This window comes from Crinia signifera, chromosome 8 (assembly GCF_055691185.1).
Source record: "Crinia signifera chromosome 8, ASM5569118v1, whole genome shotgun sequence".
NCBI lineage: Eukaryota > Metazoa > Chordata > Amphibia > Anura > Myobatrachidae > Crinia > Crinia signifera.
In genome coordinates this window covers 162,094,760-162,121,665 of record NC_139224.1, presented here as the reverse complement: position 1 = coordinate 162,121,665, position 26,906 = coordinate 162,094,760, and positions in this window count along the sequence as shown.

The window sequence follows — 26,906 nt, the reverse complement described above, 5'->3', positions numbered from 1 at the left end:
GCGGGAGGGGGGCCCCGGGGGGTTGGCGCAAATCGTGGGAGGGGGGGTCGCGGGGTGTCACGGGGTGGGGCCGCAAATCGCGGGAGTCGCCGCCAATTGCGGGGGGTGTGCTGCGAATCGCGGGAGGGGGGTCGCCGGGGGGTGCCGCGAATTGCCACAAGAAAAAATCAACATAGAAAGGTCAACACATGTAAATGTTGACAAAAGTGTGGCACTTCATTGGTGTCCATGTCGACACATGAGAATGAATATGAAAACATTGAAAAAGTGAAAAATAAATCTTCAAAAACTCATGTCAACTTTTTTCATTGTCGACCATAGCCATGTCAGTGTTTTACATGTGCCATTTAATCGTGGGGTTGCCGTGAATGGGGGGGGGGGGTGCATACCTCCCAACATGACCCTCTCCAGGAGGGATACATTGCTCTGTTTCTGGACTTTCTTCTTAATTTATGGATTACCATCACCTGTGCTTAAACACCTTTCTTATCAATTACCCAGTTTAAAACAGGTGATGACAATCATATATTAAGATGGAAGTCCACAAACAGAGCATTCTGTCCCTCCTGGAGAGGGTCATGTTGGGAGGTATGGAGGTGTGGGGCGCTCACCTGGTGTGTCTGTGTCTGGTGAGTAGCTGTGTCTTTGCTGTGTAACATGGAGAGGCAGAGGGTGTCTGGCACTGTGGGCTCACTGGGCTGGTTCTCTGTCATGTGAGTCAGAGGCTCCACCCAGCGTTACAGCTTCAGACACACTTTGAGTGACAGATGTAGCCAAATATATAAGATATATATATATATATATATATGTAGCGAGTAGTCGGCACTTACTCTCTGTAGCAGTGTGAAGGTGCCCGGAGGGGGTATTGTAACAGGAAGCAGAACACCGGCACTCACTCCTTTCAAAATAATTTCAAGGACACTCAGAGGTGCATTTTGCAATGTTTCGGGCTTTTTTATTCAGCCCGTCGTCAGGTAGTACAGGATCCTGTACTGCCTGACGACGGGCTGAATAAAAAAGCCCGAAACGTTGCAAAATGCACCTCTGAGTGTCCTTGAAATTTGTACTGCCTGACGACGGGCTGAATAAAAAAGCCCGAAACGTTGCAAAATGCACCTCTGAGTGTCCTTGAAATTATTTTGAAAGGAGTGAGTGCCGGTGTTCTGCTTCCTATATATATATATATATATATATATATATATATATATATATATATATATATATATATATATATATATATATATATATATATATATATATATATATATATATATATCTCTTATATATTTGGCTACATCTGTCACTCAAAGTGTGTCTGAAGCTGTAACGCTGGGTGGAGCCTCTGACTCACATGACTGACTCACATGACAGAGAACCAGCCCAGTGAGCCCACAGTGCAAGACAAATTCTGTTACACAGCAAAGACACAGCTACTCACCAGACACACCAGGTGAGCGCCCCACACCTCCATACCTCCCAACATAACCCTCTCCAGGAGGGACAGAATGCTCTGTTTGTGGACTTCCATCTTAATATATGATTGTCATCACCTGTTTTAAACAGGGTAATTGATGATTGTCATCACCTGTTTTAAACAGGGTAATTGATAAGAAAGGTGATTAAGCACAGGTGATGGTAATCCATAAATTAAGAAGAAAGTCCAGAAACAGAGCAATGTATCCCTCCTGGAGAGGGTCATGTTGGGAGGTATGCACCTCCCCCCCCATTCACGGCAACCCCACGATTAAATGGCACATGTAAAACACTGACATGGCTATGGTCGACAATGAAAAAGGTTGACATGAGTTTTTGAAGATTCATTTTTCACTTTTTCAATGTTTTCATATTCATTCTCATGTGTCGACATGGACACCAATGAAGTGCCACACTTATGTCAACATTTACATGTTGATTTTACATCTATGTTGATTTTTTCTTGTGGTGATTTGCGGCACCCCCCGGCGACCCCCCTCCCGCAATTCGCGGCGACTCCCGCGATTTGCGGCCCCACCCCGCGACCCCCCCTCCCACGATTTGTGCCAACCCCCTGGGCTCCCCCTCCCGCGGTACCCCCCGCGACCCCCCCCCTACCGCGATTCCCCCCCTGACCCCCCCTCCTGTCATTGCGGCAAACCCCCCGCCCCCGCGACTCACCCTCCCACGATTCACTGCAACCCCCCGCGTCCCCCCTCCCACGATTCACGGCACCCACAACCCCCCGCGACCCCCCCTCCCGCAATTCACGGCATCCACCCACGACCCCTCCTCCCGTGATTCGCGGACACCCCTCACCTCCTCCCTCCCCCTACCCCCGCTCGCGATTCACGGCAACCCCAGGATTAAATGGCACATGCAAAACACTGACACGGCTATGGTCGACAATGAAAAAGGTTGACATGAGTTTTTGAAGATTTTTTTTTTTTTTGAATGTTTTCATATTCATTCTCATGTGTTGACATGGACACCAATGAAGTGCCACACTTATGTCAACATTTACATGTGTTGACCTTTCTGTGTTGATTTTTTCAACCTACACATCATCAACCAATTCTTTGTATAATATATAACACCTGTTCTGTTTTACTGTAGGTGTTTTAAGTCAGATCTTTTACTGCTACTATTACTGTTTATGTAAATGCATTCTGAATGACAGCAACATCCTACCATCCTTCTACAAGAATATATAACCAACTAGGTGATTCATCGCGCCCCGTGCCCCCCTCTCCCGCAATTCACGGACCCCCCGCGCACCCCCCCTCCCACAATTCACGTCACCCCCCGCACACCCCCCTCCCGCAATTCGCAACCCCCCCTCCCGCAATACACGCCCCCTCCCACGCTTTGCAGACCCCCGCCCTCTCCCGCGATTCGCGGACACCTGCGCCCCCTCCCTCCCTTGATTCACGGCACCCCCCGCGCCCCTCCCACAATTCACGGCACCCCTAAGCCCCTCTTTAGTCCCCCGTATACTCACACACCCCTATCACTACCCAGCTTCCTGCTCTCCTGAACCGTAACTTCCATCACTGGGGAGTCGCTGACGCTCTTTTGCCCACATGCCCCTATCATGCCTCATAGCCCAGCCTCCTGCTCTCATGGACACTAACTCCCACACAGTAGGAGGAGACACTGACTCAGGGCCACCATCCTGTACTCCTGCACTGCCACACTGGACCCTCACCCACTGGTAGAAGCTGCACAGTATCTCCCACCCTCCTCTTTAGTCCCCCTTATGCCCACACACCCCTATCACTACCCAGCCTCCTGTTTTCCTGTGTTGTGACCTCCGCCAGTGGGGAGCCGCTGACTCAAAAACACCCTACTATACTATTGCACAGACACACACACACACCTAAACAACATGCACACACAGCCCCCCCACACCCACAAATGTCACTGTACCATCCACACTATCAATGTACATCTTACTCTGTAACCGCTTTTTAATTAAACAAAACAATACACACCCCCTTCCACATCATATGCTCTCTATTTAACACATTTCACCTATAACTCAAGTTGCAATACAGGCATCTGTCATACAATTCTAACCATCTTTCTCATATACAAATGTTCACAAATTAAGGGGGCACAGCCCCTTACGACGGTGTGAAGAGCGCCCGTAGGGCGCGATGAATCCCCTAGTATGTATATATATAGTACCAATAATCCTCTCCGCGCTATATATGCAAATCAGATACTGTAATAAATGGCTGCCTAACCACAAAAATCCCTAGAGGGTTCAGGGACAATGAAAACAACAGAAAAGACAATTGTGGTATGGCGCCTAGAATTGATAAATAAAGTCCATATGTATGGTGATCACAAAAAGCAGTGAAGCAGACCAGAAGATTTCATCCAATTTCTTGTTTATTTACGTCGATTTTATGTATATATATATATATATATATATATATATATATATATATATATATATATATATATATACTGGAAAAATATACTGGTGGGTAATGAGGCACTTTGCAATAAAAGTCCATGGTTTACGCCCCACCCAAGGACTCTGCTGGTGGTTACTCCGTCACTGAGTGTTTCAGTGGGATCATTGGCAACTACTAATATTACATTTAGTTCCCAATAAATTCTGACACATTGTAAGTATCTTTGTGATGGGGTAATGTTATTTTGGAGTTAAGACCAGCATCAGCGAATACAAATTGAGAGCCCAGCAAGAATACAACCTGCCAATTTCCAGCCTTGTTAATCTATTTGTCAGGGATTGCCGTCCCCGAGGGTTCAGTGTTGGATAACGTTCGCTAGATGTTGAACTCATCATATTAACCAGAGTGATAAACATGTTGCCTTATTATTGCCTATTATTGTGAAACATACAGATCTGTTTATGAGCCAGATGTATCAAGCTTCCAAAAGTGATAAACAGCCAGCCAATCAGCTCCTACCTGCCATGTTACAGGCTGAGTTGGAAAATGACAGGTAGGAGCTGATTGGCTGGTTGTTTATCACTCTCCACGTTATCATTTTTTGAAGCTTGATACATCTGGCCCTAGATACTTTTTTTGGGGTTATTTATGAAAGGAGACTTTCACCACTACAATCCATTCTATATGCAGCTATAAAGCTGAACTTCCTCGTTAAACGTTCATTGTCTTCCGTTCCTTCGCTGGTTACCTGTATTCTACGCAATAATGATGAGCGTGCGCACTACAATGTGCAGAAGGGAACTGAACTCCCAGGTAGTTCTAGATTAGATATTAGATGCAGAGTGGATTAGGGTATAGTTGACAGCCAATCAGATATGCTTGTGGGGCAGGGAAGGGCTGATTGTTAGGTAGGGTTTTCTTCGGTCTTCGGCAGCTCCAGAGGAGGGACTGCTACACGGTCTGAAATTCAGATAGGCAAGCCAGGCCAACTGTCTGTGAGTCAGTTTGGAATGGCAGTTGTTGGCAGAGGGTGTGGCTCCCCCCCCCCCCCCCCCCACATCCTTTGGAGCCACCGCAGGTCTTTGAACAGGGAACTGCTGTGGCACTGTGCAGTTTATTGTTCTGTTATTGCTGTGTTTGTTTTCTTTCTTTCTGATCTTTTAATCCTTTGGATTTCTTTTCTCTCTCATCTAACAAATGTGAGCGATGCTGGCATTTTTAGCGGATATTTTGTAGATTTTGACACTCAAAGGGTTAAATTAACGTGGGCTCAGATTGCGGCATAAGAGGTTACAGGTTGTGGTACAGGTAAATACTTGTACAGTATAATGTGTGGGAACTGTCCACAGGACAGAACTGGGCAAGTGAACAGAATATGTGGTACATGCTATAATGTGACACATGAGTTTTTATTTCGCAGAATATATTGTACTGAGCCCTATGGGGTGGGGATATTTGGAGGCAGTATTTCATTTACTGGGAGTGCACAGATTCCTTTTAGCTTTGTAAATTGGAAATTTTCATCGGCATAAATCACAGCTTGGCCATAATTCATAATCTGCGCAAACCAGAAAATCAAATATCGGAAAAATATAGCAATAGGGAAAATACAAAGGGATAGGAATAGAATAAATGTATGCTAAAAACAGTTTTTTAGCCACCGACAAAGTATTTTTTTATGAACTCTGCTTGTCCATTTAAATGTTTCAAATTGCCCAGTGGTTATAACCGACAGAGAATCAGATGTAGCCCCGCTTATCATTGCAGCGCCAATTGCCACGTGTGACATCATAATTCGCACACGCGGCTCATAGAAAAGCATTGAGCGGCACAATTGCGAATTTGCTGTGCCAAACAGGTACTAGCGGCCATAAAGCAGCAAAGATGAGAGGGGCCACATCGGTATCTGAATTAAGCCCATTGCATAGCACATATGGTACGGGGTCCCGATTTGGCCCTTCACAAATTTGGGAGTAGGCATGCCAATCATTTTTTCAATTCCGGGAATCGGCATTGGAAAAATGCTCCCCTAAAAGGTTAGGGGGCGGCATCCCTAAAAGAAAAAAACGCCCCCTGTCCCCCACATTTACTTGCTAGGGGGAGCAGTGGAGCTAGGCAGCAACAGAGTGGAGGGAGGCGGCAGGTGTGACACTTGTGTGTGGCCGGGAGAGGTTGTACGGTTCCGGCAGTGGAGGCCCAGCAGTTCAGCCTGTGCAGCATGATTTAGTCATAGATAGACAGTATCTGATTGGTTGCCCATAGCAACATCTCATATATGAAATATTCTGTGATCACTTCGTTTGCTGTGCCCCAACAGTATGCGTACTTTAAGTGGAGCCTCCGATCCACGGCCCGCGCCACAGAGAAGCCATTTTCAAGGTATTTAAGGCAACCTTTGTGGAAAGGCTTCAGGAAAACGAGCTTGCTCATTAACTAAATTTAGCACACGGCTTTTAGAGCGTCCTGAAGGTTTACAGAGGAGAAAATTCATCATCCTCTGCCAAAACCACAAGTTGATCTAAGGCTAGGAGACATTGCCATTAGGCGGAAGGCTGGATTAGTCTTAGGCCAGGCCGAGTTCAAGAGCTGCAGATTTATGGAACTTGGCTTCTAACGTTGGCCATTGAACTATTAAAACACAACTTAATTCTGCACAAAGGGCAAAGGGCGAGCGACAGGAGGGGATCAGCTGCACACGGGGGACGGCAGCCTCTCTCTGTGTGTCGCACAACACAACGAGCGCGCAAATCCTTACTCACGTTGTGGTAAAGGCTTCAGCAAACATCGTAGTGTCTACGCTTAAATCAACGTTGGGCGACTGACATTAATTTACTCAATAAACAGTGAAACGTTTCAAGGCTGTCGTAGCGTAGAGTTTATTAGCTACACATGGCTAAACTAATTATACTATTATACCTTAAGGGACCGATTCAGGTTGGCTCAGAACGTCTGAGATGCCGCCCGCTGGCCTGTCCGAATCCCACTCACGCCTGCTGCCGCCGATTCCCTTCGTTAACATGCAAGGGGATGTGTGACAAAGACAGTGAGACGCATCCCCAGCAAGCCTTCGCTCTAGGAGAAATCAATCCATGGTCGCCGAACAGTGAGAACTGACTTTTATTTGCGAGCGCCGGGACAAAGACAGGACGGGCGGCTGACATCCTGTGACGTCAGCTGCCTGCCCCCAACAGGCATCATCCATCCCTCATACCCATGGGGATGCCCAGCATTTTCATTGGGACAACTGGACTTCAGATCTGTGCAAAGAGGGAAGCTGTGCGCCTGATATTTGGGCCACTCCCACCTTTTTTCGCCACTGAGGGGGCATGGCCAGTGCCCTGTGAGCTGCTGGCCATGCCCCCAGTCCCTCTGTCTCTCGGGTATAGACAATGTGTGCATGCCCACAGCATCTATTCACTGCTGGGGGGGACCTTATTGGGTCCCCCACCACCACCACGGGACATTGCCAGCTTCAGGTGGGACGCGGGATAGTCTTTGGAGGGTATGGTTGTAATGCATGGCTCATGATAGCTCAGTCAGGCTTGGCTGGGATGGCATGCGATATATCGTATGCAAAAGAACTGCATACGATATATCAAGGGGAGATCCCGTACGGCTGGTGGCCAACTTTAGATGCGGAACAGGTGACTATAATACAGTATATTCCGGACGTGAAACTGATGCTGATTCGATAAAGTTGTAGGATATTGAATTCATGTATCCTTTATTCGTCTTGTACTTTCTCTCAGCTTTTCTACTCTTTACGTGTTTATGAAAAGTCTGATAAAACAATATGGAAACTTGTAGAGCAGACAAAGCGCACTGCGCCAAAGGTTTGGTATTTTCCACATTAAGATAGCTGCAGATGTTTATTGATAGAGGCAGCGTTCTGACTAAAAATACACCAAATCCACAAATGCGAGTTCATGTCCTGCTTCTCCTACCGGGTAACTTCCAACAGTGGCCTGCCAACACAGATAGCTGGAATGTTTCATCACATGAAGGGTAAAATGATTTATATAAAGGGTGTGTGCTGTCTGCAGCGCAGCACAGCAGCTGACCTAAGACAATACTGTGGAAGGAGAGACACCTGCAGACTGCACCCCACATCGCAGTACAGGAAACCGAAATCTGGTTAAGCAAGGAGGTGACATAAACCAATGAAGGGGTCTGAGATGCTGTCACTTTAAGTAGCATGGTTGCTAAGGTGATCTGATGAGTGAAGGAATAGCCAATCAGGGATCAGGGGAGGAGTTGTAGGGCTATGAGTAGGCAGGAAGTCAGGTGATCTTCCTCTTTGGAACAATTTCCCCCACGTACCATCCCTATTTTCTATTTCTCGGCGGGGGTAAAGAACGGTCCTTGTTTATATGCAAATTGTATGTAGATGGGTGTGGGTGCGCTCTCCCGACATCGATATGTCGTTAGCCCATGCTCCTGGATAGGGGATGGGCTGCACCATCGGCAAGGGTGGGTTGCGATGGGAGAGTTGATCACCAAAGGTGTCTGAATGGTGTGTGGTTATCTTCCCCCTCTTTTCTATGACCGTTCTTTAGTGCCGCCACCATTTATAGTCAGATTATAGCTGTCCATCAATAAATTTGACATTCAGTTTTGAAACTCCAGCACTTGTGTCTGTTATTTTAAGGTTAAGTTTGATAAGGTTAAGGTTTAAAGTTAAGTGTATGCAAAAAGATACCTGATGGTGAGTTTGGGAAAATCACCATGCATATAAGGGAGAGCGTGGTGGCCTATTGCACCAGAGCAAATCCTCTGCGCAGCAATACATTCTCAAGTTGGCTATGTAATCTTCTATTATAGTTTTTTTAATATGGATAGCAGTAATCCCTTACTGGCTGCAGAAACCAGCATATCCTAAGGCCATACTTGCCTACCTTTATAGTTGCCTCTTCAGGAGAAGCAACACATCGAGGTGGCGGGGATGAGGCTGATGCTCCGCCCCCATGCCACAAAAACGCTGAAATTCGCAGGTCCGCGGGTAGGGGCGGGGATTTAACAACGCGATTGATTCTATTCCCTTCATTTTAGCTGTGGACCTGCAAATTTCGGTATTTGGCATCAGTGGGGAAGGGGGTGTGGTAGCTCTGGGAAGCAAGCAGGAGACTTGCCTGCCTAACCGGGGGGGCTGGGAGGCGGACCCAATTTTCGGAATCCTCCCAGCCATTTCGGGAGGGTAGGCGGACAAGTATGCACAAGGCTTACTATCCATTATATGCAGTGGCAGTTAAAGAGGAGGGGCTGCTGCACATTCCACAGTTCAAATAGGGGAGCTACACTGCCAGTGAGTCAGTCTGGAATGGCAGTTGGTGGCAGTTGCTGTGCCTCTGCTTTTTGAATTTGAACTCGGCTGCAGTTCCTCCTCTGATTATATGTAATTCATTTTGCCAGTGATTGACATAAAGCATGCCTACTGATCAGGGCCATAAGTAGGGGTGTGCAAGAGGTGCTGCCGCACAGGGCAATCACTGCCCTCGGCACCTATTTACGGTTTTAGGGACCTGGATCGGCGCTCTGCACATTGCAGCGCATCCTGCAGCAGGGCATAGCTCTGCTTCCCAGATTTAATGGCCAATGCAGGTGGCACTGCGGCACTAGTATGGCACCGCTACTGTACCTATCAGCATAACAGCTTATACAGCATCCTCCACTATCACACAGTCCCAATACTAAAACCATCATATTCTGCCACCATATACAGCACCCCCATGCCAGAATAACATACCATGCCACCATATAAAGCCCCATGCCCCATTTATACTGTACAGCTTGTGCCAGCAACAAGCCCCATGCCACCATATACAGCCCAATATGCAGTATTCTATATAGCCACAGAATACTAGCATAACTATATAACAGCCTGATAGTGCCACCATATACATCCCCATATTGCCATGTAAAATCCCAATACCACTATAGCAGGCATGCCCAAAGTCAGGCCCGGGGGCCAATTGCGGCCCGTGCTGTCATTTCAAGTGGCCCGCAGCCTCCAGCTGGAAGCGGGCAGAGCATTAGATGTGGGAAGCACAGCACATGACACTAAAGGTGGGGCCCCGGCGAGCGCGCCTTTACCTTGCTGTCTACTGCAGTGAGGCGGTGCCGGCCGCCACAGTCAGATGTGTTTGGCGTCCTACCCCTTCTGCTGCAATCGTATATCACCCTACTCCACAGTGACAGCAGTGTTTGGGAGAAGCAAGGGGGAAGCTTGCTCCCGTAATATGCACAGTGGAGGAGTGCGGAAGCGGGAGCCCAAGCATCTCCTGTCCTTGCAGTGCCTGCTTTGCCTCTCCTTCCTCTGGCTCACACAAGGGGCTGGGAAACATAGAGAGAAGGGAGGGGGCAGAGTGGGGGACATACAGTGAAGGAGGGTCAGGCTGGGGGACATACAGTGAATGGAGGTAGTGATGGCCATTCAGAGAAGGGGGAGCAAGGGCAGGCTGGGGGACATACAGTGAATGAGGGCAGAGTGGGGTACATAGAGAATGGGGGTCATACAGTGAAGAAGGGTCAGGCTTGGGGACATACAATGAATGGAGGCACTGATGGACATTAAGAGAAGGGGGGCAGGCTGTGGGACAGAGTGAATGGGTGCAGAGTGGGGAACATACAGTGAAGAAGGGGCAGGCTGGGGGACATAAAGTGAATGGGGGCAGGCTGGGGTAAATACAGTGAAGGGGCAGGCTGGGGGACATAGAGTGAATGGGGGCAGAGTGGGGGACCATTCTGATGTGATTAATGATTCAAAGAATGTCAGGCTGAAAGGTCGGCCCCCACATTTTCACCTCACCAAATCTGGCCCTCGTCACAAAAAGTTTGGACACCCTGCACTATAGTCATCTTTGTTTTACCATATACACTCCTATGTTACCATATACAGCCACCCAGTGCTACAATGACCATTCCAGTCCTTCATATACAGCTGTCCCATGTCACCCTATGCTGCCCCTGGCCAGTATATAATACATGTGACATAGGGGCCAGATGCACTAAGCTTCAAAAGTGATTAAATGGAAAGTGATGAACAGCCAGCCAATCAGCTCCTACCTGTCATTTTTCAAACACTGCCTGTGACATGGCAGGTAGGAGCTGATTGGCTGGCTGTTTATCACTCTCCACTTTTGAAGCCCATATACAGTTACATCTGGCCCATATACAGTTATATTATTAGTTCCTAGTGAGTTTATATAGATTATTTGCAGGCCAGGTCACCCTTTGACCCTCCAGCTGTTCTGAAACTAAACATCCCAGCATGCCTTTGCCAAAGTTTTAGCATTCCCTAATAGCAAAACGGTGGCAAGGCATGCTGGGACTTGTAGTTTTACAACAGCTGGAGGGCCGCAGGTTGTAGGCAGGCCGCATGAACACTTCACATACATTTACATATAGGATCAAACGCATTTCTCTTGTTTCTTGGGAGTACATTTTGTAAATTTAAAGCTTCTAAAAATTAAAAGAGGTGATGTTTCCCATAGCAACCAATCATTTCCCTATTGCATCTTAGAAAATGATAGACAGAATCTTATTGCTGTGGGCAACATCACCTATTTCATTTTTAGAAGTTTTATTACCCCTATTCAATGCTGCCATTACCGACCGCGATGAAGGCTGTCAGAGCTGATTTTTTTTTAAAGTCCAAACTGTTTTGACAGAAACGGCCACAGATTGTCAAATTTGCTGCCGTTTTTGTCAAATCTTTCGTTTTCGCCGATCGGTGGACTTTCCGACACTCTGCGGTCAGAACATTGAATTCCGTCTGTCGAGTTACTGTCGGATCGGAATAAAACCGCCCGGGATTCCGACCGTCGGGACGTTCCGACAGTCGGAATTCCCTATTGAATACCCCCCTTACTGTCCAAGCTCTCATGTGTATTTGACGGACACCCATCTGCTTCTCTTCACAACATATTATAGAGCCGGTCAATCATCTGTCTTTATTCCCAGGATTGATTCCGTCTTTATCGCTTGCAGTATAGTTAGCATTTGTTAGATGAGGGTGAAGGTAATCTTCTGCCTTTGGATAATTGGGCTGAAAGAAATGATTCAGCATAAAGTAGGGCAGGTTAATACCACTGTATACTCATCTTAAAGCAAAGTGACACGTAGTATGCCTGGAATCCATTCTACATTCTTGTGCATGTCTCTATCCCTTATCACCTGTGACCTGGCTGACTTATGTATTCAGCACGCAGGCTGGCGCAGGGCTACCCCATTCCCCCGTGTCATTCCGTGCCACGGCCGTCTCTCTGGCATGCACTGTAACACAGATTTATTTTATTTATCAATTCTTGCTACAAGTTAAGTACGTGTTATCTATATAGTGAAAGTTAAAGTATACATACTCATGATAAGCAGATAATAAGGAACGTTTCGGCATTTAGGAATGGGTCAATTACATTTTAGCCGCAGTGATTAATAATTCAATATGGCTGTGCAGACATGTTTAGGAATATACAGTATACCTGTATATACAGCCATGGCCAAAGGTTTTTATGATGGCAATTTGAAGTACGGATGGTGTAATGGTTAGCAATACTGCCTCACAGCGCTGATGTCATGGGTTCAATTCCAACCATGGCCCTAACTGTGCGGAGTTTGTATATTCTCCCGGTACTTGCGTGGGTTTCCTCCGGGTACTCCGGTTTCCTCCCACAATCCATAAATATACTGGTAGGCTAATTGGCTCCCAACAAAATTAACCCTAGAATGTCTGTGTGTGCGTGTACATGTGGTAGGGAATATAGATTGTAAGCTCCACAGGGGCAGGGACAGATGTAAATGTTCAAACATTTCTGTACAGCGCTGCGGAATATGTGTGCGCTACAGTATATAAGAAACTGGTAATAAATATACTGCAGAATGTCATGCAGAGTCCCTGCACTTTAGCACCTGCCACAAAAGGACTGTCTGACATGTCAGTGATTCTCTTGTTAAGGTGGGCACATTGAGGAGGACAAGGCTGGAGATCACTATGTCATGCTGATTAAGTTAGAATAACAGACTGAAAGCTTTAAAAAGGGTGGCTCTTGATATCATTGTTTTCCTCTGTTAAACATAGTTACCTGCAAGTCATCATTGCTTTACACAAACAGGGCTTCACAGGTAAAGAAATTGCTGTTCGGAAGGTTGCACCTCAACCAACCATTTATTGGATCATCAAGAGCTTCAAGGAGAGCAGTTCAACTGTTGGGAAGAAGGTTTCAGGGTACCCAAGAACGTCCAGCATGTGCCAAGACTGTCTCCTAAAGTTGATTTAGCTGTGGGATCGGGACAACACCAGTGCAGAGCTTTCTCAGGAATGGTAGTAGGCAGGTGTGAGCAGGGCCGGATTTGTGCCTAGGCACGTGAGGCACCGGCCTCAGGGCGGCACCAATTAAGGGCGGCAGGCAGGCTGACATTCTGTTAAATAGCAGCATGGCACAGCGGGTGGGCAGCAGCGAGTGACGAGCGCCGCAGACATGAATTATCATGTGTAGGCGGCAGCGCTGCTCGTCACCCGCCACTGCCCACCCGCTGTGCCATGCACATTACATCACCGCTTAGTGGCTGGGTCCGACGGTCCCCCTGCGCGTCCAGAAATGTCTCAGACTCACTGCTGCCGGCACCCGCCCACTGGCTACTCTACACACACACAGTCTATTGGCTGCTGTGTATCCAGCAGCTGAGCTGAAGGGTGTGCAGATCCTCCCTGCGCTCAGTCAGTCACAGTGAGAGAGAGACTGATGGAGAGTGAGACACACTGTGCTGTAAAACACTGTGCTAATAAGTGCCTCCCTCCATCCGAGTCCTCCATACAGTGAGCAGTCCAGAGTGCTTAAAAAAATATTGAGGTGGGCTACAGTTAAATTTTAATGAAATATATAAATAACATTGTATATACATATACGAGTACAATAAAATAGGAGGGTGGGGGGACAAAAATGTTGAGACTAGGGGCGGCCTGAACCGTAAATTCGCCCCTGGGTGTGAGCGTATCTGCATTGTGAGGTAAAGACTTTAGGAGGATTGCCTGGTGTCAAGGAGGGCAGCAAAGACGCCACTTTTCTGTAGAAAAAACATCAGATTGTTTAAGTGATCTGGAAAAACACCTGTCCAGAAAAAGGAAAGGCAAGTGCTACGATCAGTCCTGTGTCATGCCACCATTAAAGCATCCTGAAGAGCACCTCCTCCAAGAGCAACTTCTTCCAACCATACAAGGACAGTTTGGTGATGAACAATGCCTTTTCCAGCATGATGAAGCTCCTTGCCATAAGCCAAAAGTGATAACTAAGTGGATTGGGGAGCAAAACATCAAAATGGCCAGAAAACTCCCCAGATATTAATCACATTGAGAACTTTTGGTCAATACTCAAGAGGTGGGAGGACAAACAAAATTCTATGAATTCTGACAAAACTCCAAGCATTGATTGGAAGAATGGGCATCCATCAGTCAGTATCTGGCCCAGAAGTTGATTGACAGCATACCAGGGTAAATTACAGAGGTCTTGAAAATGAAGGGTCAACACTGCAAATATTGACTCTTAACGTAATTGTCAATAAAATCCTTTGACACCTGAAATACTGTAATGTTCATGTTCTATACTGCACACCCTTCATCCATTATAGATAAGTCTCTGGGTATGTATATGCAGCATCCCAGACTTCAGCTGATGCAGCCTTATCATTAAGTGGGGGGAGTTTATGACCTAAACCAGTTGGTCCAGTTTCTTGGACATGTGTGGCAGTCCACCACTGGTGTACTCTTGTGCCCCCAAAGAGATTTTAATTGTCAAAGCTGTTCAGAAGAAAACCTCCTTTGCTTGTGGAAGCTGCAGGGCTATGAGGGGTTAACAGACTCAGCTAGTGTCCCAGCTCCCCTCTACGTGTGACAGGAAGCTGGGAGGTCAGCAGCAGTGTGAGAGAGACAAGTGTGCAGAGAGGAGAGAAGAGAAAGCCCTGTGAAATACAGCATCAGTGTGGAGCTGCACAACCCAGTGTCAGAGAGTAAAGGAGTGTAAGAGGAAGGTGAAGAGGGCTGCTGTCCCAAGTGTGAGAAGAAACAGGAAGACAGAGAGAGAGAGAGAGAGAGAGAGCACACTGGAGCACCCAGCCAGCAGAGGAACCAGCAACACCCAAGGTACTGATTCAGTCTCCCTGTGGCAGCATCTGCAGTGCACCCTTGTAATACCCAGGAGGGTCATCCCATATCATCTGTTTACAACCCACATACAGAGAGGGGTTGTTGCTTCAAGCCACAGCATTAGCTGCTTGTCAAGAATAGGGGAACCCCTAGAGCCAGAGTGGGGACAGCACCTATGAGACTCTCACTGTAAAAGCCAGCCATGTACTGAGGATATGTCTGCAGCCTGTTTTGCAGCTACCAACAGGAGGTTGCCCCAAGGTAATCTGCCTGCCCATGTGTTCAGAGGACTGTTTTACATTAGTGTGCACACTATTATAGGGACTGTATACATGTGAGGACCTGTCGACGAGGGACCATTGTTTTGAACAGTGACTGGTTATCCATGACAGAGTATATTGTTTATTGCTAATAATTTGCATTAAGTTCTGTGAAGTGTTGAAATTGATTGCCGATTTAGAGAGTGAAGATAGATAGAAATAAGAAGCATCACCTGGCGGATGTCAGTTAGAACTGCCATAGACTATTTGAGGTTAGCATACTGAGTGATTGTTGTTTTATTTGATGCTTTATGGTGAATTTTATTATGCTGAGTATTTCTTATTGTTATTTGCTATTGAAACTTTACAGCGACCAATGAGTGTGTTTTTAGTAAAATAAATTACTGTCGCTGCTAACTGTTAGTGGTATTGCTTTTGTGGGTCTCCTTGGGTTGTGCCATTCCCTGCCACAAATTCTTCCAGAGAAGAGGTCCGAAGCTGCCGAAGCCGTCAAGTCCAGAATCAGGTACGCCATCTTGCACCACACTGTTACAGGGGCACTGTCACACTTGGCGTCTACGAACAGGATTGCAAAAGACCCCTGTGAACAACGAGATGTGGCGATCGCAATATGCAGCACCTGAGAAGATGCGGAGAACCGCCAATCCACCACCCCAAGTAGGTGCGGACGCTATCGAAACCATCATAGAACAACTCAAAGAGGCGACTAAGATAATCCGTGAAATGCGTCGAGAACGGGAGGAAGGTGAATATAGAAGATGGCGACGTGAACTTGATAGAAGGTACAGACACCAGCTGAATCCCCGATGGAGGTCAGAGCGACGACCCACCGACCAGGTCACTGTGTGCCCACAGACCACGAGAAGACACGGGAGAGGCGGTCCACCGGCAGTGTTTCAGAACACGGCAAGAGCATCCGGTGTGATATGGTCGAGGGGTAGACCACGAGCCAGCCCAAGAAGAATTGCAGGTCGTGTCCTGTGGTTTGATGTACCACGAGGGTATGGCTTCATTAAACGCGCAGATACCGGCCGTAGCGTGTATGTGCACTATACCGCCATCCAGCATGCCGATCCCCAAAATAGCTTCCGGAGCCTGAGCAACGGTGAGGCCGTAGAATTCGAATTGACAAGTGGGAAGAAAGGCACCAAGGCCGCCAACGTGACCGGACCGAATGGAACACCGGTGCTACGTAACAGACGTACCCCAGCGCACTATCCAAGTCAAAGAGAGCCCCAACCGTACTACCAACAAGAGTACAGCCACAGCGGAGGTAGAGCTGAACCGAGGGAAGTAAACAGCGAGAGTGACCGATTTAATGCCAACCCTCCTCGACCAGGACAGATGCCCCGCCCACCAGAACCTGACATCACGAGGTCAAGCAAGAAACCGGTCGTGCAGAGTGAGGCAGTCCATCAGAACTGGCAAGAAGCGACCAGGCCTCAACTTCCAGAGCCGACGCGGGAGTATGTGCCTAGAATGGATGATGCCGGTTACCGAGCGGCGAACCTAGGGCCAAGAAATGTCAGAATGGCTGAACCGGAGAGAAACTCCAAAATTGTGGTCCATATGGCCATGACAGAGACCGTGGAGCCATCAGAAGTGGAACCAGCTATACCGTTGCCTGAACCCAAGGCCAAGATAGAAACAGCAGAGAGAGATGAGAAGGCCGAGACCTGTTTCATCAATGGGAAGCCTGTAAAGGACGGCGAGTACACGACCATCTCCGGGGAAGAATTTGCCTTCCAGATACAGCAGGCGATTCTGCGATCCAAGAGGCAAGATCGAGAGGCGAGACGTGCTTAAGTGCCGGTCGTATGCCGTGAGAGTGGGCGCCATCCATGGACGTCGATGAAGCACCTGGACCGCAGAGGGATGGGAGACCTGTGGCGGAGGGATGGTTGGCCCGGGGAGCCCACATTAGATATCAGGTAGTAGGAAGGTAGTGATACTTGTAGTTGTTAAGTAATGTATCATTGTTTGCAATTGTTTCATTTGCCGTTAGAATGTTTATTGACAGGACTTTGTCCGGGACTTATTGCCTCTGGTTAAGTTGCCTGCGGACAGGCAAATTTCCAGCAGGGAGGTGTGTGGCAGTCCACCACTGGTGTACTCTTGTGCCCCCAAAGAGATTTTAATTGTCAAAGCTGTTCAGAAGAAAACCTCCTTTGCTTGTGGAAGCTGCAGGGCTATGAGGGGTTAACAGACTCAGCTAGTGTCCCAGCTCCCCTCTACGTGTGACAGGAAGCTGGGAGGTCGGCAGCAGTGTGAGAGAGACAAGTGTGCAGAGAGGAGAGAAGAGAAAGCCCTGTGAAATACAGCATCAGTGTGGAGCTGCACAACCCAGTGTCAGAGAGTAAAGGAGTGTAAGAGGAAGGTGAAGAGGGCTGCTGTCCCAAGTGTGAGAAGAAACAGGAAGACAGAGAGAGAGAGAGAGAGAGAGAGCACACTGGAGCACCCAGCCAGCAGAGGAACCAGCAACACCCAAGGTACTGATTCAGTCTCCCTGTGGCAGCATCTGCAGTGCACCCTTGTAATACCCAGGAGGGTCATCCCATATCATCTGTTTACAACCCACATACAGAGAGGGGTTGTTGCTTCAAGCCACAGCATTAGCTGCTTGTCAAGAATAGGGGAACCCCTAGAGCCAGAGTGGGGACAGCACCTATGAGACTCTCACTGTAAAAGCCAGCCATGTACTGAGGATATGTCTGCAGCCTGTTTTGCAGCTACCAACAGGAGGTTGCCCCAAGGTAATCTGCCTGCCCATGTGTTCAGAGGACTGTTTTACATTAGTGTGCACACTATTATAGGGACTGTATACATGTGAGGACCTGTCGACGAGGGACCATTGTTTTGAACAGTGACTGGTTATCCATGACAGAGTATATTGTTTATTGCTAATAATTTGCATTAAGTTCTGTGAAGTGTTGAAATTGATTGCCGATTTAGAGAGTGAAGATAGATAGAAATAAGAAGCATCACCTGGCGGATGTCAGTTAGAACTGCCATAGACTATTTGAGGTTAGCATACTGAGTGATTGTTGTTTTATTTGATGCTTTATGGTGAATTTTATTATGCTGAGTATTTCTTATTGTTATTTGCTATTGAAACTTTACAGCGACCAATGAGTGTGTTTTTAGTAAAATAAATTACTGTCGCTGCTAACTGTTAGTGGTATTGCTTTTGTGGGTCTCCTTGGGTTGTGCCATTCCCTGCCACAAATTCTTCCAGAGAAGAGGTCCGAAGCTGCCGAAGCCGTCAAGTCCAGAATCAGGTACGCCATCTTGCACCACACTGTTACAGGGGCACTGTCACACTTGCAAGGGGGTGGACAGGAAATTTGAGAACAAAGGACTGTTATGGGAGGACCAGTGGCCACGCTCCCTAACTCTGTTGTCCTGGCCTAGCGTCCATGGGTGCGTGCAGGGCTAGGCTTCGCCTGTACCCGTCCCGGCTGTAAGGGTGAATTAGGTCCGCCCAGACTCCGTTACAGGCAGGTCTTAAGTTGGGACAACGCACCCGTGGAGACGGACCAGGGACAAGAGGACAGACTAACTAAGGTATCCTGCGGGCCACTGACCCTCCCAAAGGCTAAGGAGCCTGATGTGACTCCAGGGGCAATGCGGGAGTAACAATACTCAGGGATGGAAAAATACAAAACTAGTGTAACCTGACAGATGTAACAATACACAATAGATGGAGTAACATCAGCGGAATATAACAAGACACTGAATCCCTGACAGGTGTAACAATACACAACAGATGGAACAATATCAATTAAATATAATAGAATGCTGAATCCCTGACAAGTGTAACAATACACAACAGATGGAATGATATCAACAAGGTATAACAGGATACTGAATCCCTGACAGGTGTAACAATACACAACAGATGGAGTAATCAATATATAAGTACAAGAAAGAGTGGTGGGGAGACCCCCAACTTATCTGCGAGATGGGATGCAGCAGACAAGCGAAAACACCACAGCTACTCTGAGTAGATACACCAGCATAATAGTACTGGAACACCGGGAATCCTGAGACTGCAATCCGAAAGACAGGAACAGGAGCAACCATGAACCAGGAACCGGGCACACTCTGGACAGAAGTCAGAACTATCACCAGCGTCTGACCTGCCCGCCCAGGAAGTTTAAATACAGCAGCTGTCCAATGAGGGCTGCCGCTGCTGCTGCTTAATTGTGCATCTGTGCCGCCGAGAGTTGAGCCTCCTCCTCCCCGCAGCCGCCTGGCATCCTCCATCACCTAGGCAACCAATGCGGCAAGGGAGGAGGCGGCTGTACGTTACATCCCGGGCGCTGAGTGACGCCGGCCGGATGTCTGGGGGTGATGATGCGGCGGCGTCCCGGCTGCGTAGCAACCGCCGGGACCCGCTGTTTAGAGGACGCCACGTGAGTACCGGAATTACTTGCGCGGTGTCTAACAAGGACACAGGACAGGCTGCAGTTAAGTGTGAGCTGAGAGAAGGATGGGAGACACACGCTAAGTGTCCAAGAATGAGAAGCCTTGGACTGTGGACAGGCTCCATGGTACCTGGCATTATGCAGCAGCATGTTAGTGCTTCTTGGAAGACCAAGATATATCCAGATATTTTCAGCAGCAGGAGGCAGCATTGGAAGAAAAAAGGGGTATCCCCACCTTCAGGGGTACTCTAGCAGCAGAACGAGAGGTGCGAGTCTTTGAAAGAGGACTATCTGGGTGAGTGGTAGGGAACCACATGAGTCGTGAAAGGTACCCAGGTTCCATGACATAAGAGATCCCGTTTAGATAGACTACAGAGAGCCCCAACAAATAAGATTAGAACATAGCAAAAAGGAGAGTCCTAGTAGGCTGCTGGGGCACTACTGGTCCAAGGATACCCAGGTAATGTATTGCTGTAACATCATAGTTTATGCTGCGGTTGCCATTGAAGCGAATGAAAGAAAATGCTAACCTAATGTAACCTATATGAATATTGGGCTGGAGAGAGGAGAACAAGGATTGAAATATGATTGGTGTGATTACCCTGTCTGAACTGTGAATAAACTGCTTGCGGTTTGTGAAGAGATGGACTGCTGTTACCATTCTTTTCCTCCACTCCCAAACCCAGGTCTTTGACACCAGTACAATTTTGTATATCAAGACACGAGATGCAGTAAAATGCAGACTCTGTCCCTTTAAGAAAGTTGTTATTAAACAGAAGTTACAGGGCTTGGTAAGAGCACAGTACATAAATAAATATAGACCACTGAGCAAAGTGACGGGTCAGATCCAGAAAAAGCCGAAACATCACCAAGTTTACGATATAGCGTATAACAACTGTCAGCAAGCCGGGCCAACCAACACAAACGTTCCTTTAACTAGACACCGGCTATCCTAAACATAAGTCAGCTTCTGGGCAGTGAAGCCATTAATGGTAATAAAGGGGGTATTGATAGGTCGCACCCCTAAAATATTTATGGCATTCAGGTTATGTGAATAATGAAACGATTTCCAGATTTTACGGGATAAGAATGTATCACCATCCCATGCACCGCGTTCCCCGGAGCACTGGCGGTGAGTACTGCCAGTTTTATTGAGTTTATAATGCAGTTATTTGTTTAACATGGAAACCCGCTGGTATGTGCACTACAAGTGACACAACAACATATTTTTTCTGAGCAGGACCAACGGAAACTCAGCTGCTTTTATGCTGCAAAAAATATATTTTTGTATCCAAACTGATGGTGTTTGGTTCATTTATTGGTCTTTTGAGTCATCGCTGTTTTGGTCGGAAGAATAAATTATTCTGCCACAAATGGCACCAAAGAAAATACAAATGTTACTCTGAGTAATTTTGTTTTAGTTCCTATCAAACAAGTTTTAACCTTGAATTCTTATTCCCAATAACGTGTTTTTTTAAATGACGACTTTTTTCTCTTGCTGTCTAGGGGAAAATAAGCAAATAGTGGTATTGCTAGTCCGCATCACTGAAGGTTCTGAATTGGTTTAGGTCACGGTGCTGGCGGCCAGAGCATTAGCCGCAGCCAGAGCTCATGAATAATGCTTGTAAAATGCATCTCTGTAAAGGATGAGCTTTATAAAGGACAATTTATTATCTTGCATTGCTTACAGTGTTCATCGGCCAGTGTTCCGCTGCAGGGCCAGTGTGAGGCTTTTCGGCACCCCAGGCAAAACTTTAACCTAACTTTAACCATTCCCAACCCCAAACTGCCACCAATACTCACTTGTGTGGAGGTGGCGCCTTAGAAGGTCCACACCTACCACCTGCGTTAAGTTCAACAAGAGCGGCTACAACTAGATGGCGACCGACTGAACAAATAAATTGTATCTGTGTTCAGGGGGGGGGGGGCAGGTAGCTAGGGGGACACATTTCAGTTTACAGCATAGCTCTCAACTGTCTCAATTCCAGTTGGACAATCCCGTTAATAGGACATGACACCTCCTGGAATAATTCAGCCTCTCGTCTGGCTCCAGATAATGGAATTCCTATCCTGTGTAACAATGTAACAGTCGTTTTGGGGGAATTGGCCGCAAATAAATGTTTTATAAATAGGCCCCCTATTTATAAAACATTTATTTGCGGCCAATTCCCCAAAAATGACTGTTTTGAGTTAGCTGCAAATATTAAGTATCTCCCAAATATCCCGCCCGCAGCTGCATCCCCTATAAGTTTCTATGCTGCCTCATTTACTAATATCCATAAATGCCAAGCATTCCCGATATTGGACCCTACAGCTTCGGCCATCTAAAAATGGGCTACACATAGCATCTGCAGACATTCAAGGGTTCCCCCGGGAACTCTCATTGATGCTTCCAAGTGATAGGATCGTATATTGCAATGCCATCCAAGAAGCTGCTATCATGCCCCAAATTGCATGCAATCATTGATAAATGTGCCCCTGAGGCTTTAACATTGTGACACTGGGGTAATGTGAGGTTTCTCTCTCTCCCTCATGTCTCGCATGGATATCTGTTAGTATTCATGGATTCAATATCCTCTGGATTAGCTGCTTTATAAATTCTAATTTGCCCCAATTTGCCTGCGTTAGTCAACCTTTTCTCTTCTTAACGCTCTACTGAACTTGCACAGAGATATAGCTTAGACTACAGCAACTCCATGCCCATTGGGTATCACTCATTGGGATGACCATTATTAACAGTCAATAGGTTGACATAGAACAGGTTAGCAGGGTCAAAAGGTCATCATGGTTACTAGGGCAATGTGTAAAAGGTAGACACCTAAAAAGTATGATAGGGGCAAAAGTCATCGGTATCCGGGTGGCGGATCGAAGGGCTGAGGCCGACAATACTATGGCCGACAACTAGATGTCGATGGCATCTGGTTAAAAGTCTATACGTGGTCGACCGGGTTTATATAGACAGTGACGCTGGGTCGACGGTAGGCAAACATAGATGGGAATCTGGTCAACAGTAGCAAGGTCAACATGAGTTTTTCATGGTGCCGTCCACTTGGTTCCTACTCTACTAAGTAGATATAGAGTAGGAATATATATAGTGTGCCAAGTGCAGCTAGCCATGGGAGGGGAAACTGTGCACATACAGGGTCCACGGTCAGCCCTCTTAAATTCAGCACCAAAAAATCCCTGAAAAACCCATGTCCAGCTTGCTACTGTCGACCAGGTTCTCATTGATGCATGCCTTCCGCCGATCCAGCGTCACTGTCTATGTAAACCATGGTATTATCGACCTCAGCCCCATTGATCCGTTAAGCCATAACCAAAGTCAAATGGTCAGTAGGTTGACGTGAAAATGGTTGACATTTTGGGGTAGTTTGGGTGCCATTTACCATTGTAAGCCACATGTGACCTCAATTTGTGTACCGCTTCACTCGCCACACTTTGGGGCGGCTACTATTCCCATTGCAATCCACGTGGATGCTAAATTATGAAAAACCTGGGTTGACCTATTGACGGTCAAAATAATTACTGTTGACCTATCATCCGTATACCATGGCCACCACCCCTCCATATGGTCATCATTCCCACTTTCACACCACAAGAGGGCATCACATGACATTTTCTGCATTTTACTCTGATATAAAATCAGCCACTTTTTTTAATGGGTGTTAATTCAAAACAACTACAGTGGTTTTTGAACCATTGTGAAGCCTAAAACTACCTCAGATTTTCACACAAGACCAAACAGTAGAGAAAGAGAACCAAATCCAACAAATGAGACAATAGACTTGCTCAAAAGTATGCAAACCAGATTTATTTATTTTTTATTTATTAACAGTTTCTTATATAGCGCATACATATTCGCGATTTATAGAGAACATTCCCATCAGTCCCTGCCCCAGTGGAGCTTACAATCTATATTCCCTACCACATGTACACACACACACACTAAATTCACACAGACATTCTAGGGTGATTTTCTTGTTGAAAGCCAATTAACCTACCAGTATATTTTTGAATTCTGGGAGGAAACTGGAGTACCCGGAGTAAACACACGCAAGCATGTGAATATACAAACTCTGCACAGTTATGGTCATGGTGGGAATCGAACCAATGACCTCAACGCTGTGAGGCAGTAATGCTAACCATTACACCATCCATGCTGCCTCTTTGAACCTTTGTTTTCGGTATCTGGCATGACCCACATGTGCATCAATAACTACATCTAAACATCTGTTATGTTGGTGGGTTTCTTCCCATGAACTGATTGCTTCAGGTCCTTCCATGACATTTCGATTGGATTAAAGTAAGAACTTTGACTTAGTCATTGCAAAACTTTAAAAGTATTCTTCTTTAACCGTTCTTTGGTCAAATGACGAGTGTGCTTTGCGTCATTGTCTTGTTGCATAACCCACATTCTCCTGAGAAGCAGCTCGTCAACAGAAGTCCTGACATTTTTCTTTAGAATATTCTGGAATAATTCAGGACCCATTGTCCCATCAATGATGGCAAGTCGTCCTGGGCCAGATGCAGCAAAACAGGCCCAAACCATGATACCACCACCACAGTGTATCACAGATGGTTTGAGGTTTTTATGCTAGAAGTCCATGTTCTCCTTTCTCCAAGCATAAGGCTTCTCACTTAAACCAAAAAGCTCTGTTTTGGTCTCATCTGTCTACAAAACATTGTTCTAACAGTCTTCCGTCTTGTCCAGATAATCTTTAGCAAATTTCAGACAGACAGCAATGTTCTTTTTGGAGGGCAGCGACTTTCTACTTGCAATCCTGCCATGCACGCCATTGTTGTCCAGTGTCCTCCAGATGGTGGACTCATGAATATTAATGAATATTAACATTAGCTAATGTAAGAAAGACATTCAGTTGCTTAGAGGTTCCGTTGGGCTCCTTTGAGACCTCTGCACATCGGGATGTCAGGTACTGTAGTACCACAATCAGCTTTTGCTTATTAAGTTGCTATATACTGTAGCAAGGCATGTATATTCACTGCCTAGTGAGAAAATAAGTGTTGCCCACTGTCCTGCTGAACGCCCGCGTCCCCCACCTTCCGCCCAAATCCTCTTGGTAGCATGTGAGGGGATGTGTACTGGAACACATCCCTTGCATGCAGCCGCCTCACTGAAAAATCATTCGATGGGTGCTGACCAGCAAATGATTTTTTTCTGCCGTTTGCAGATAAAAGTCAGTCTGAACTGACTTTTATCTTGCCTGCTGATTGATGGAATTGGTGGCGGGCACTAATATCATGTGATGTCAACCGCCCGCCCCGATCAGGAAACCCCACAATTGCATTACCAGGGGATCACCTAGCATTTCCATGGGACCGCTCATAAAAAGCTAGGCCATTGCTGATGCTGTTCCCTAACTACCTCCCTCCCCTGCCCCAGGGGTGTAGCAAGGGTGGAGCTGGCAGAGCATGAGCTCTGGGCACCGAAAGACCACAGGAAGCCGGAGCCATGCACCACAAACTCTGCCTCCAGCTCGCCCGCTCCCGTTCCCCCGCCCAGCTCGCCCACTCCCCGCTGTGCCCAGCTGTCGGGCCAATCAGAAGCAGCATTGGTGGCTACTGGACTGCGAGTGCCTATTGGCTAGCGGTCCCGCTCTCTCTGCTGGATTCAGTCCCCCTTGGCAACAAGCTATTTTAGTCCCTCTTTGCAATGAGCAATTTCAGTCCCTTGGCAATTAGCAATTTCAGTCCCTTGGCAATGAGCAATTTCAGTCCCCCTTGGCATCGAGCATGAAGCCCCTGGCATCGAGCATGAAGTTCCTAGCAATGAGCATGTAGGTAAATGGCACTTATGTGTCAAATGTGTAATGGGCATTACGGTGTATTAAGTAGTATGTAATTGGCATCACAGCATGTGGCTTTATGTGCAATGGGCATTACGGTGTGTGGTATAATGTTAGGCCGAGCCCCCTTTTTAATGCGCAAGAGCCCCGCCTACTACAAATCGAGGGGAGGGGAGAAACATGCCCTTGCTCCGGGCACCATGGCACCTAGCTACACCACTGCCCTGCCTCTGTGAATGCCTTGACGATTGAGTTACTCGCTAAAGGCATTCGCACAGTGTATATACGCGCATGCCCAGACCCCCCACCACTGAAAACGGAGCCGAATTTGGATCCGTACGAGCATTTTAAATACTCAGAGAAACAAATACCCAGCATAACTCTGTTACATTGCACTGGGCACGTCCACCTTCAGAAAGCTCATTTTTCAAGCAGAAAATGGAATTAAGAGCGGCTGAGTCCACAGAGGATTATCAGGCATGATGTTTATTTTGTTTGTCACCCTCCCCAACTTTCTGCGAGCCCCCTGCAATAACTGAGAGGGGAGGCCTTACTTGCAGATTAGCAGCGGGGCTCTCTCCCCTCAGACTGCCCCCCATTGGAGAGCTGGGAGCAGGTACCAAGGTCAGCAGCTGTATTTGTTGGAACCGGACCAAGTATTTTTGTTGCGCTCCTCTCTATCCTATTGAGCGGACGCTGCTGGAGGGCCTTAATCGTGGCTTTTTTCTGTTTATGTTCCTCAGCAAATATTTGCTGAGGGTCTCCCCGAAATGCAGAATGCAGAACTTCTTATAGTAACACCGCTTATTTGTTCTACCACATACTTAGACACATATTCGCTATTTTCATTCGTCCATTCTAAATCCAAATTAAAATATTCTGTAGCTTAAAAAAAAAGTTAAATATTGCCGTCGCAATTCCACTAATACACTAATATGTATGCAAATAAGTTGTCAGAAAATATATAAAAATGGTACTTGTATCCTAGCACGGCCACAATCGTTAGTACTCGTGTACCTTAAGTTAAGGTACACGAGTAACGCGATGGACCCGATTTCCTTTGAAATCTGGTCCATTTTGCCGGCAAAGTGCATTAACATGGCACGCGACGCGACCGACGCGATTAACACGATTTTGCCATAGGGTTCAATGTTAAAATATTTTTAACATTGATCGCGTCGGTCTTGTGCCATTATAATGGCACAAGATGCGATGGACGCGATTAACCACATTTTACATATCAAATAATGGGAAATGGCCCAATATGGGCCATTTCTCATTTTATATGCCCCCATCATGGGTATTAACTAATGTCCCCCCATTGTGAACGGCACCCCACGATTGACGCCAACCCGAAGCGT